This window comes from Tursiops truncatus, chromosome 20 (assembly GCF_011762595.2).
Source record: "Tursiops truncatus isolate mTurTru1 chromosome 20, mTurTru1.mat.Y, whole genome shotgun sequence".
Lineage (NCBI taxonomy): Eukaryota > Metazoa > Chordata > Mammalia > Artiodactyla > Delphinidae > Tursiops > Tursiops truncatus.
Window position 1 is genome coordinate 43,994,533 of NC_047053.1, and position 12,532 is coordinate 44,007,064.

Consider the following 12,532-nt stretch of genomic DNA (forward strand, 5'->3'; position numbering starts at 1 on the left):
TTGCCTCTCTCCACTCCTTTTCAATATCATACTGGAAGTCCTAGCTAATGCAATAAGACAATAAAAGAAAAGAAAACGTATACAGATTGGGAAGGAAAAAACAAAATTGTCTTCGTTCACAGATGACATGATTGTCTTTGTACAAAGTCCAAAAGGGTCAACCAAAAAACCCCCTCCTGGAACTAATAATGATCATAGCTAGGATGCAAGGTTAATATAAATCCAGGTGTAGGATGTTCCATCTACTTCTACTTAAATTCCCCTCATTCATTGCACCTCTTCACCTGCAGTCTTTCGTGAAGGTTTGTTGAATCTTGATTCTGCCTCTCCGTTCAAGGCCAGTCCCTCACAGCTGAGTGTCTGTGATCCAGATTGTCCCTAATTATTGGCCAAACAAGGCTCAGGACAGACACCCCACCACCACCACCACCTCTTGCCACTATATGCTTCTAGAACCTTCTCTTCCTGGGACACCAAGCTTTCAGGGAAGGTCCTTCAACCCACCTAGCTGCACTTCATTGGCTTGAAACCCTCCCCTGCCTTCCCCTCCCACTACCCCCCACCCCCAGGAGCCTCAGCCATGCCCCGCCAGCCTGAGATATAAAAGTTGCTGTGAGAAACTCCCAGAAGGTTGAGAATGGAGGTGACCTTCCCCTCACAGCCTTCCCGTTCACTCTAGGGCACATCCCCCAGGATGCAGAGATGGTGGATAGCTTGCTGGCCTTGCTCAGGCTCCAGTCACCATCCCTCTTGCCAACCAAGCATACCCTTCCTCTCCGGTAAAGCTGCAGTCCAGGCTCAGGCTGTTTTGCTTCTCTGTGGATTAGGAGCAAAATTACCCAGAGCTGCGGTCAGCCAGTGGCGGCCCCTCCTCAAGCTTCACCTGCAGTGAGGGCTCAGACTCAGAACTTTCTGAGAGACCGAAACAGATCAAACTTTTTCTGTCCTGGCCAAGGATAGCACCGTACATCCTGGTGGCCTACTTCCCAACTTCCTGCATTTCCACTGTGGCCCAGCTCCAAGAATGCAAGATGGAGCCCTATGTCCCTAAGCTGGGGCAGGCTGAAGGGTGGGCGCGGGAAGGGGGTAGCTGTGTTGTTTCTCTGCCAGCACTGAGGACCCCGGCCTTGGCAGGCCAGGGGCCCGGAGGAGGTCACCCCAGGTGGCCCTCCCCTCCTGGTCTAACACTCTCTGCAGAGGAAATGTGCTCCAAGAGGTCTTGGAGGGCAGCCTGGAGCCCAGTGCAGAAACCTCCGGACACTCAGGAACTCTGAGAGTTCCGGAGACCAGCAGGGTCACACGGCGGGGGTGGGGGTGGGGTACCCTGGGCAAGGGCTGGGCTGGGGCTGACTGCATTTTCCAGGTGGGGTTCACTGGGTCAGAACAAGCCTCCCTTTTTCAGGCACCTGATTCAACCAGCCTGATGCTCCGTCCCCGCTATGGGGAAAGAATGCGTGATCATAGAGGCCACGTTTATTTTGTCCTTACTGTATGGCAAGGTTGGCTTCCTGTTCAGGGTATTTTGTCCGCCCCTCTCCCCTCAATCATCTCTGGCTCTGCCAATCCCCAAAGGCTCTCTAAGAACATCCTCTAGTTTTTCCCCAGCCTGCCTCCTCCTCCCGAAGCTGACTCTTTTCCTCCACCCAGAGTGCTTCTGGTCAACTAGGGGTCTGATGAAATAAAAACCCACAAATGGGCTGTGTTGGGTTTTGTGAACCGTGCCCCTTCCCGCTAAACCCTCCCAGCTCATCAGTCCGCCCTGGAAGCCTTTTCTCCCCAGAAGCAAAGGCCAGAGAGTGGGTTTCCCCTCCCAAGACTGAGCCTTAAATCAAAGGAGTTTCTCTCATCTCAAGATGTAGAATTCCAGGCCTCGGTCAGCGTCAGCTCAGGAAAGAGTCTATTTGGAGCGGGTGGGGGGCCGGGGGTGTTGGTTCCTCTGTTCCCCAAACCTCAGTGCATTCGCCTGTCATCCCGATGTGTGTGGGCCCGAGAGGTGGAGGCGTAAGAATCATTTCTTGCTGCCGAGCAGTCGTCTGTACGTTCGTTGGGTGTTTACCGCGTGCCAGGCACCGTTCCAAGTGCTTCGCATTCATCATCCCAGCTAACAAGTGGCAGAGCCAGGATTCGAATGCAGCTCTCTGATGCCAAACCCACATGCCTCTTACTATGGCCTCCCTCTCGCCCGCCCAGTGGGGAACAGGGCTGGGCATGGCTGCCCTCCCCCAGCACGGGGCACGCCCAGGTTGAGGTCCCATCCAGTTGCCCCCTGGGCTGGCCTGATCCTCACCTGTCTGTCCTCTTCAAAGGACAGACCAGAGTCCTTGGGCCAAGTCCCTGAAAGGCATGGGCTGTGGTGGGCGTCTGGCGGGCCTTGTCAGGCCCAGGGCTCAGGCTTCCTGGGGCCTCGTGTTGGGAGTTGGGAGTGGTGGGGACTAGAGGTCCCCACCTGCAGTTTGGTAAAGAGCCTTTGCTGAGGTTTGGTTTTTCACCTGCACCGATCGACCCTCATATACCCCCCAACCCCTCTGCAGCTCACTCCTACACACACACACACACACACACACACACACACACACACACACACACACGCCCTCACCCTTGCTTCGATGAGTCATTTCCCAGCTGCTCCAAGGGGTGGGGAGGCTGATTAGTTCCACCCAGGCCTGGGGCTTCCTGCCCTCCGCTGGCTCGGCTCTTTCGAAGGTACCTCAAACATGGTGACCAGGGCTCCGTGGGTGCCCCCCTCCAACCTGTGTACACACCCCCTCGTATACACACATTTCTAGGCCCACTTCGCCCACCCCCAGGCAGACCCACCCCCTGCCCGCAGGGCCGCTTCCCCTCACCCTGCCTGCTTCTACGGACGATCTCCCCCTGGAGCTGCCGCCTCTGTTGGCTTCTCTCTGCCACGCGCCCTCCCCACTCCCAGACCATGGCTGACAGGCCTTTTTCCTGCCTGAGGCCCACCCAGAGGGCAAGAAGAGGACTGTTCAAAACTGATCCTGAGCCTGGAGAATTCCGAGGCCGCCCTCGCTCCCCGTTCCCTCCAGCGATCCCTAACCATTTGGGTAGGGTGAGTTTTGAGCCCTTCCCGCTCGGGCCCCAGGCCCCTGCCGGGCCCTGGGAGTTGCACAAGGCAGTAGGAGGAGCGGGCTGCAGGACCCAAGCCTATAACCTGAAACCCCCAAAGGGGGTTGAAGAAAGGCTGATGGACCCTCCCGCCCCGCAGCCAGCTTGGCTTTGCCACTCGCTCCGAGAACTTTGTTCAACCCCAGAAACCGCTCCAGGGATGTTTTCTCACCAACTACCCTGGTGGAAGATCCTTCTCCAAAATTAGGCCAAGCAAGAACTTAAAAAGCCTCAAAAAAGACGAGTCACCTGCAGCTCTCACTAAAATGTGAGCCCGGGGTGGGGGGCTCTGCTTAGCGCTTTCACAGCCCTTAAGGCAACATTTGCAAACCACAGACCCTCATAAAATGGGCTCTGCTGTCCATATGATAAAAGGATCTCCCGATAGGAAAAAACCCACCCCCTCCCAGCTATGCAGGGTACCCAGAGCTGGATAGGGTTGTCCTACCTTCTGTCCTGCTTCCCCACCTTATAGCTCCTTCTCCCCTTCTGTCACCGCCTCCCCCCCGCCAAGGAGACATTTATTTCAGAGTCACAGCCTGCTAACAAGCATAAAAATGAATTACTAGTTAACACTTAAGTACTTGCCAAGCACTGTCCTGGGCACCTCACGTGTCAAGAGCTCATGTAATCCTTACCGTGATCCTATTGTTATCACTCCATTTGACAGATGAGGAAACGGAGGCACAGAGAAGGTAAAGAAGTTGCCAAGTGTTATTTATGTAGTAAACTGAGGCTGGAAGCCCTGCTCTCGAAAGAGACCTTGGCTCTTAACCACTAAGGTATCATCACCCCAGTCTAAACTGGACGGTGACCTTGTAGCGCCTGTGGGGCAGGGGAGGGGTAGACAGGCACCTGGTTTCACAAACCAGTTCAGAGGCAGTGGGGTCTGGTAACTCTTGTGGTTTTGCACTGTCCGTTTATGCTAGGGCTCCTGGCAGAGGACAGGGAGGCCTTGGTGGGGGGCAGCCCGTCCTTTGAGGGGCACAGCGGCTCCCCTGCCACCCCCGCTTCCTGTGGGCTCCTCGAGCCCCTCCCGTTCCTCCTGCTGCCCCATCCCCCCCCCCACAAGGGCTGTTGACTGAAAACTGCAGGGAATAAAAATAGCCGTTGCTGATGAGGCAGAACGGGGGCCAGAGCACATGGAAGGCCCGGGTAGGGGCGGTGGAGGTGGAGGGACCCTGCGATTCCCCAGCCCCATGAGCACCTTCTGATGGAGCCCTGGGGAGCCCAGGCCTGTTCCTGCCACTGCAGAGCTGGAGACCCCTAGGGCTGCCCGCGGGAACCCACTGCTCCCTGTGTCCCAGGAGCGAACTCTGCCCCATGACCCAGCCCTGCACCAGCGTGAGTTCCTTCCCAGCGAGCGGGGGCCTTGGCCGCTGTGGGCAGAGCCCTGGCCCCTCATCAGCCGTGTGACCTGGGTGACAGGACCCGCTGAGCCTGAGCCTTCCCTGTAAAAGGAGTCAAGGGACAGAAGGTTTGTGTAACCTGGACTGGGGTTGTTGACGTCCTTCTCCTTCCCTGCTCTCTGAGGCCCCTGGGCTCAGATATTTTATTTCTCTTCCATGCATCTCTCTCCTGTCACCTGGAGAGAGCGAGCCCTCCCACTCCTCTCTGTAAGGTCCAATCCCTTCTCTCCTCTCTGGCTCTGCCTCTCCCAGGAGCCTTCTCTAAACCCCACCCATCCCTGCCATTACACTTTTCTCTGTTCTGGTGGCCAGAGTTGCCCCCAAAGGCAGGGACTTTGTCAGGACTACCCCCAACATCTGGCCAGGAGTTCAATGCCTTTGGCTTCAACCTCAGGGCTTTCCCTTGGTCTGCGTCTGGGGTCGGGGCAGGGAAGCCGGCTGGGCAGACCTTGACACTCAGGCCAGCTTAGAGCTGGAGGTGACCTTGAGACCTGAGCTCCCACCCTGTGCAGGTGCCCAACCAGAAATGTCAAGGAAGGCCAGGCTGGATGGGACCACCTAGGAAGGACCCCTAAGTACCTTTCCCAAACCCTGCGAAAATCCCAGCCAATCCCTTGAGAGATGCCTGGGATGGAGATGCGGGTGGACCCTTGGGTTATGTCTGGGCCCCTGCGTCGTCCTGCACAGGTGACAAGCCTCCAAATACTAGTGCAATGGCCACAGCTGTCCACACCGCTGGCCACGGGCAGGGCACTGGGGATGACCACGGGAGAATCTGGAGGGTCCTGAGAAAACCAGCCCTCTGTGCCCCCAACCCCAGCCCTGCACACCTGGGTTCAGTCAATGCCACCCGTGGGGTCACAGATGAGTGGCAACAACACTCACCCGTGGCCCCACCCCACCTCTGTCAGCCCCCTCCCCTCTCCAGACTAGCCAGACGCCCAGCACTTGTCTCTAGCTACTCTCCCCCCGCTGACTCATGCTTAGGGGCTGAACTAAATGGCCTTCAAGGATCCCTTGGGCTCTAACCTTCGGGGCTCTGGGGTGACTGATTTCTGGGCAGGCCCCCGCAGCAGGCGGTGTGGATGGGAGGGGGACCTGTCTAGTCTCTACCTGGAGGGCTGCCTCCCCACAGTGGGGTGCCACGAGCTCTCATCATGACCTGGCCCCCTGCCCTGAACCCGTGCACTGAGCAGGGTGAGGGGCAGCAGGACACAGTACTTAACTGGGTGGAGTGGGAAGGGGCTCAGGCCCTCCCTCCCCCAGCAGTGCATTCTTGGAAAGCCTCGAGCAGACCCCCCGGCCCCCGTCGGAGCCTTCTAGATGGGGCATCCCAAATCTTTTGAACAAATTCCCCTGACACACACACACACACACACACAGCAGCCCTGAAAGCACACCTCCCTCCAGCCCCACACACCTCCAAAATACCTTCTCTGTCTCTGCTCGGCCCGTTCGGCCTTCTCCGCTAGCCACTGCCCGCCCTCCCTCCCAGTGTCCTGGGCACCCTGCTCTGCCAGCAGGGAGCGGGCAGGGGGCTGCACTCTGCCCTGGCACCGCACCCCTGCCCCCTCACCCCGGCCCTGAGGCTCCTTCTGAGTCCCCCAGAGCCCCCTCAGCGCGGTGGCCCCCCTCACACCAGACTGGCTGGCTCCCTGTTCCCACACCCCTTCCACCACGAGGGGCTTCTCCAGGAAACGAGCCCGAGGGCGCCCCGGGCGGGGAGAGGCCGGGGCGGAGGGCAGAGCCCGGCTGGCCTCGCAGCCTGAGATGTGTCCTCTGCTGGCATCTCGCAAATTCCTGTCTCAGCAGAGCAAAGGAGCCGCCCGCCCCCCCGCCACCTCCCCCCCAGCCCCGGCCTCCTGCTCCCCTTCCCCCGCACCCCTGCCTTCTAGGCCACCACACCCGGGCCCAGCGAGTCCTGTTCTGGTTCTTTCACCCTCCTCTCCTGAAGACACCAGCCCAGTCTCTGTCCCTCGGGTCACTCCAAGGAGTCGAGCCTTAACCCCTGGGCCACTGGTGACCAGGGTGAGGACCCCTGCTGAGGGCAGGGACAGCAGCCGGGCAGGGGCACAGGGAGCAGGTGACGGGGCAGCGAGAGGCAAGCGTGGGGACTGAGGGTCACGGCCCGAGGAGCTTGGGCAGGGACAGCCTCGGAGCAGGGCCCGGTGTGGGCAGGAGGACAGCGGTGCCCGGAGCAAAGTGGTGACTTCCTCGGAGCCAGGCCGGGCTGGGGGCCAGGGTGCCCGGCCCCTCCGGGTGGCCTGCCCTCGGGGCGCCCGGCCCGGGCGGGGCGTGGAGGGGCGCAGTACTCACTGTTGGACGGGAGCGGAGTGCTCGCTGCCGAGCGCGGAGCGGCGTGCCCACCTCGGGCTGGGGCTGGGACTCTGGGGGACTTGGCCGGGGGGCCGGGCCGGCGGGGACAGCTGCTGCCGCTGATGTCACAGGGTCATGAGTGAAACCTGAGGACTGGGCCAATCTTCAGGTGGGAGCCTGGGCCGCGCTTCCCTCACGGGGGTGTGCTGGGCCCGGCCGGGACCGCCTGGGCCGGGGGCCCCGCTGACCCGCAGTGGGACGCACGCGGCACGCTCGCCCACCCACACGCACACGCACGCGCACGCTCCCTGGGGCACGCGTCTGAGCCCGCACACGCGGTTCTCTCCCTCCTTTGACGTACTAACGCAGGCTCATTCTCACACGTGAATCTCCTTTCACGCTCGTTCCCAGAAGCACTCCCGGGACAGGCTGGCTAGCACGCTCACACACTGTGCACACTCCTGGCTGCGCTCCCCCATCACACTCACACACGCTCAGCCATACACGTAAACCACCACCCTTCATACAGTCACACAAACGCTTCCACTGCGTGTCACACCCATTCAAACACAGGCCTGCGGCTCACACGTACAGACTCGCTCCCACGCTCACGTCAGGCTCGTGCACATATGTGTATTATTACACGCATATAGCCATACGCGCTCTCCTGCCCAGATGAGCACAGATGCCGCGTATCACAGACGTTATACTTGTATCAAGTGTGTACACACACCACAGTCACGCCCATGCATTCTTGCATTTCATGCATGTTACTTGCATCCATGCGGTTGTCTGTGCCCATGTAACATGCTTCCATTCACATGTACACAGGGCCACCTATACGTACCTATGGTCACTAGATTTTTATCAAGTAGATGCCTACCTATATACCCACACCCACATCTCACACACACACACCCATCCCCCCCCACACAGCTGTTCAGCTGCACCACACAGCAGTCTTGAGGGTCATTTCTCCACCACCACTCCCCCACCCCTCTGGCTAGACATCTGTCCCTCAGAGGCTGGGGAAGGGGGTGTGGTAGGGGGAGGGATGATGTTATTTAGCCCCCCTCCCCCACCTTCCACTCTGGGACTGGGGTGACCCCTAGTGGAGGTGTTGAGAAATGACCCATCTCTGCTCGCTCACCAGCGCCTGCCCTGGCAGACGAGGGAATCCCTGGGTGAATCCAGAGTAACTGTCCCCCAAAGATTCCCCCAGTCTCCCATACCCATCACTGCCACCACCTTTTCTGGCAGCCAGAGCTCTGTCTGAGCCGAGCCCAGCCCGGAGTGACCTCTGAGAGGGGCACAGGGAAGCCCCGGGGAGTGGTCACCCTCCATCCTGGGAGTGGGCCCGATGGCGCCTCTCCTCCCAGTAACTCTCTGTGGATCCAGCCTCAGCATTGTCGAGCCCTTCCTTGTGGGCCAGGCCTGGCTGTGGTCTGAGAAGTTCCTGCTGTGCCCGGACTTCGCCCATCTCCACCCAGTGAATCACTCACACCCTCGGAGGCATGTCTTCTGGACCAAAGCGGGAGCCTTGCTGTTTTCTCTGCAAGGTTCTTTATCCTGCTTTGCTCACTGACCTGACAGACATTTTCCACGTAGTTGTATTGCTAATGTAATCCAGTGTCTGCTGGCCCCTGTCTCTTCTTTGCTTCTTCTGGCATTCAGAGAAAAGCAAACCTTTTATCTCATGTCCTTCCCAAGTTGTCTCCCTAAAGCTGTTCCCCAGGGTCCCCCTCATCACTCCCAGCCCTGCTGCAGCTCCAGTTTGCTTTGCTGCTGGCCACTGTCTGGAATTCCTGGTCAGTGTTCCCTGGATAGCACACGGCTCCCTGTCTGTGGGCACTGGAGGGGAGACGGTGGGATGCAGCTGTCATTCCCAATTATGGATCTGCCCTTTCAGTCACTGCCTTGCCCCTGCCCAAAGCTCTATGGAGTAAGACTTTCTTTAATGAGGAATTGAAGTTATTGAAGGGAATTACGGTATATGAGGGGGCAGGGCTGCTGCATTTGGTTGTATGAGTTGTGCACTGCACAATTCTGGGCACCGATCCCATTTGCAGTCATTGTAGATTAGTATATTTAAGATGATAATTTTCTAGCAGATGGTAGCAAATTATCTAGAGGAAGGGGCTAATTTTTCTAATTTGCACAAGGTGCCATTTGGATTAAGGATGGGGATGATGGGAAAACAAAAGCTGTGTGTTAAATACGACTTTTAACCACAACCCGAGTGGAATGAATATCTCTCTCTTGATGAGAATATTCCTCCTTGCTTTGGGGAACTGCTTCCCTACTCCAAATATGTGATTCTGGTGGGGCTCCTGATTACAGGACAGCCACCTTGCCCCAGCCACAGAGATGGACATTGTCACCTAGGTCTGGCCAATCCTCTTGGCCACAGTGGTTGGTCCAAAAGCTGGATATGTGACTCAAGTGGGGCCAATCATAGTCCTTCCTGGGGATTTCTATGTATTGATTCAAAAGAAAGATCATCTCTCTCTCTCTGTGGGATTCTCTAAGTTTGTCTAGAGTAACTGAAGTACATCTGAAGGTGCCTGCGGTGTGTCTCTCATGAGTGGAAAAGTCTGTCTGTAGGAAGAGGGAACACCATGCAGAGAGCGGGAGATGAAGGAGAGGGAGAGAAGGATGGAGAAAGACCTGAAGACACCTGAGTCAGTTAAACTATAAATGAACTCCATCACTGTCCTCCCTTCCCCCAAAAGTCCCTTTTCTTTAAGCTGGTTTAGGTTGAATTTTGGTCACCCACAAGCCAAAGACTCCTGCAACATAAAATCACATTTCAGAAAATCTCATCCTGACCCACAGGAATTGGCTTTGTCACACCCTGTCCCAGCCCCACCCGCTGGCCTGAGCAGTCAGTTTCTTCCCTGAGTCATTCAGTCCAGGGTGACTTTCTGGGAGCTTCAGCAAGGAGGGGAGGGTTCTGGACTCCATCCCGTAGCTCCATTCTGATGGGGTGGGACCTTGAAACTGGGTCCCTACCACATGGCATCCCATTGGTGTGATCTATGTGTTTATAAGTCCCCAAAGTATCACCAGGGGCCTTTTGGATAAAACCCCACACACACATCTCACAAGGATAACCATGATTTGTAGAAATAGTATAGTCAGAGCCTCCAAGCAGAAAAATGGAATTTCTTTATTGTTATAATTTCAAGGATTCTCCCCACAAACCCAGTTAGTCATGAAATGCTGCAAAGCAGTATTTAGCACCTCTCTTTCAACCCTCATATTCTAACTCCTTCCAATTTGTGCCTTTTTAGGAAATGGGTCAAAAAAAAGAGACTGCTACTGGGTCAGTCTCTCTCTGCTCAGCACTTCCTCATCTGTACCACACAGACATTTCCCCTTGAATTCTTTTTCTTTTTTTTTTTTTTTACTACTTATTTATTTGGCTGTGCTGGCTCTTAGTTGCAGCAAGCAGGATCTTCGTTGTGGCATATGGGATCTTTTAGTTGAATCTTTAGTTGTGGCATGCAGGCTCTTAGTTGTGGCATGCGGGCTCTAGTTCCCTGACCAGGGATCGAACCCAGGCTCCCTGCACTGGGAGCATGGAGTCTTAACCGCTGGACCACCAGGGAAGTCCCTCCCCTTGAATTCTTAGAAGGACCCTTTTCTCTGCATTTCCATCTAAGGAGGAGAGGAGGGAGCCCTTTTTCCCCTTCCATGGTTTTTAATGCCTGCAAACTCTTCCTTGGAGTGAATTACTTTCATTTACATAACCATTTCCCTATTATGGGACATTGGGTAACGTTCAGCTTTCAACTCTTAAAAGTAACACTGCAACGAACACATACGAGTAGAAATCTTTTCCCATGTCTAGTTTATTTCCAGGAATAGATTTACCAAGGCAACAGGGAGGATTTTCGGTACATATTGTTTTGGGACACTAAAACAAACAAACAAAAAACCCAAAACAAAAAACTGAAGATGCAAATGAGTCCCCACTGAGAAGAATGGAAAGAGATTAGGTGGAGTGTTCAACACCCCAAAGAAAATAATAGTAGGCAGGACAAGTAGCCAGAAAGGCACCTCCTCCACTGTTGGACTGAAGTTAGATCTGTAAGCAAAATAGCGCTGCCAGATAAGTGTGTGGTTTTCCCATTATTCAAAGGACAAATGCTTCAATTTCCTTTGACACCTCTAATTGGGTACCAGAAGCCAGGTAGTTTTTATCTCAACCCTGTCTTCCAAAATACAAGTAAGTCTCATGTAAGGTTAACATGCAATCTTATATCTGAGGTATTGAAATGATCATCTCTTCCTGCCTCTTTCCTACAGCCACCTCCAGCCTGCTCTGAGCTTCCTTTACAGGCAAGGAAGGTGGCCTCTTTGCTGGCCTCCCTGCCTCCAGCTTTGCCTCAGTTTAATCCATGGACCATTATACTCCCAGGCGAATGTACTTCAATGTCGACTTCGGTATTTCACGTCATTGAACACAAATTTATCAGAGAGCTGCTAGGATAGCTTTTCCCAGGAGTTAGCAGCAGCCTGGGCAGCAGAAATGGTGAAAGTGGGAGAGTGGTGTCTTAAGTTTGGATTCCCCCAAAAGTAGAGCCTGAGACAAGGATTTGGCAGCAAGAAGTTTATTTGGCAGGAGATCCCAGGAAGCACTGTGAAGGTGTGGAGAACTGGGGAGGCTGGCGGGCATGGGCAGCCCTGACAGCTTCTCTATAATTGCCCCTCTCTCTCCCTCCCTCCCTCCCTCCCTCCTTCCCTCTCTTTCTCCCCTGCCCCCCACAGATGCACATAAATACATATAATTTTTAAAACAAAAATAAGATCTTACTATGCTTTCTGATTGTTTTGCTTGACTCTCTTGGACATCATTCCACATGAGTAGATCTGTTCTATACCAAAATTGTCAATGGCGGAATAGTATTCCATTGGGAGGACACATCCCATCAGACATTTGTTCTTTCTAATTCTGGTTGACATAAACAAAGATATGACGAACAAGATAAATCTTTCTAAAATGTGGCTGTGCACACATTGCCCCCTTATTTCTCTCCTGCTCAAAACCCACCAAGAGCTTCCCATTACCCACGTGGCAAAGCCTCACTTCTATAACTTGGCCTTTGAGTCTGTCCTGTGTCTGCCTGGAACTTCCCTCTGCCCAGATCCCCTACCCTAGCCAGGCAGTTTGAGCCACTGGATCTCTACAGGCCCTGTCCATTCCCGCATCTGCACCTTTGCTCTGGCTGTGTTCCCAGCCTGGGCTGCCCTCTCCCTCTCACACTGCTTGGCCCCATCCCCAGGATCTCTACCTCCTTCAGAACTCCACCCTTCAGTGACTGAGTTTTCTCTTTTTCATGATCCCTTCTTGTATGGTTCACTCGGAGGGCACTTTGCACAGTCTTGTATCTTTGCTCTCCTTTCAGGGGAGTTTTTCACCTCCCAACAACGCTGGAACCAGCGAGGATACACTATTGTGTCTACAGTGCTCAGAAGGGCACCTCACACACACAGGCACCTCCTGGGTCAAAGTTTGCTGATGGTGAGCATAAGGGCTGGTTTCATCTTTCTCCCTGGAATGAGGGTGGAGATGGAAAGACGCGCCTCTGTGTCCTTCCCACTCACTGCGGGCCTGTGACCACAGTGCCCGATCTCAGCTTGATGACGGCTGTCAAGGCCATAAGACCCGCGGG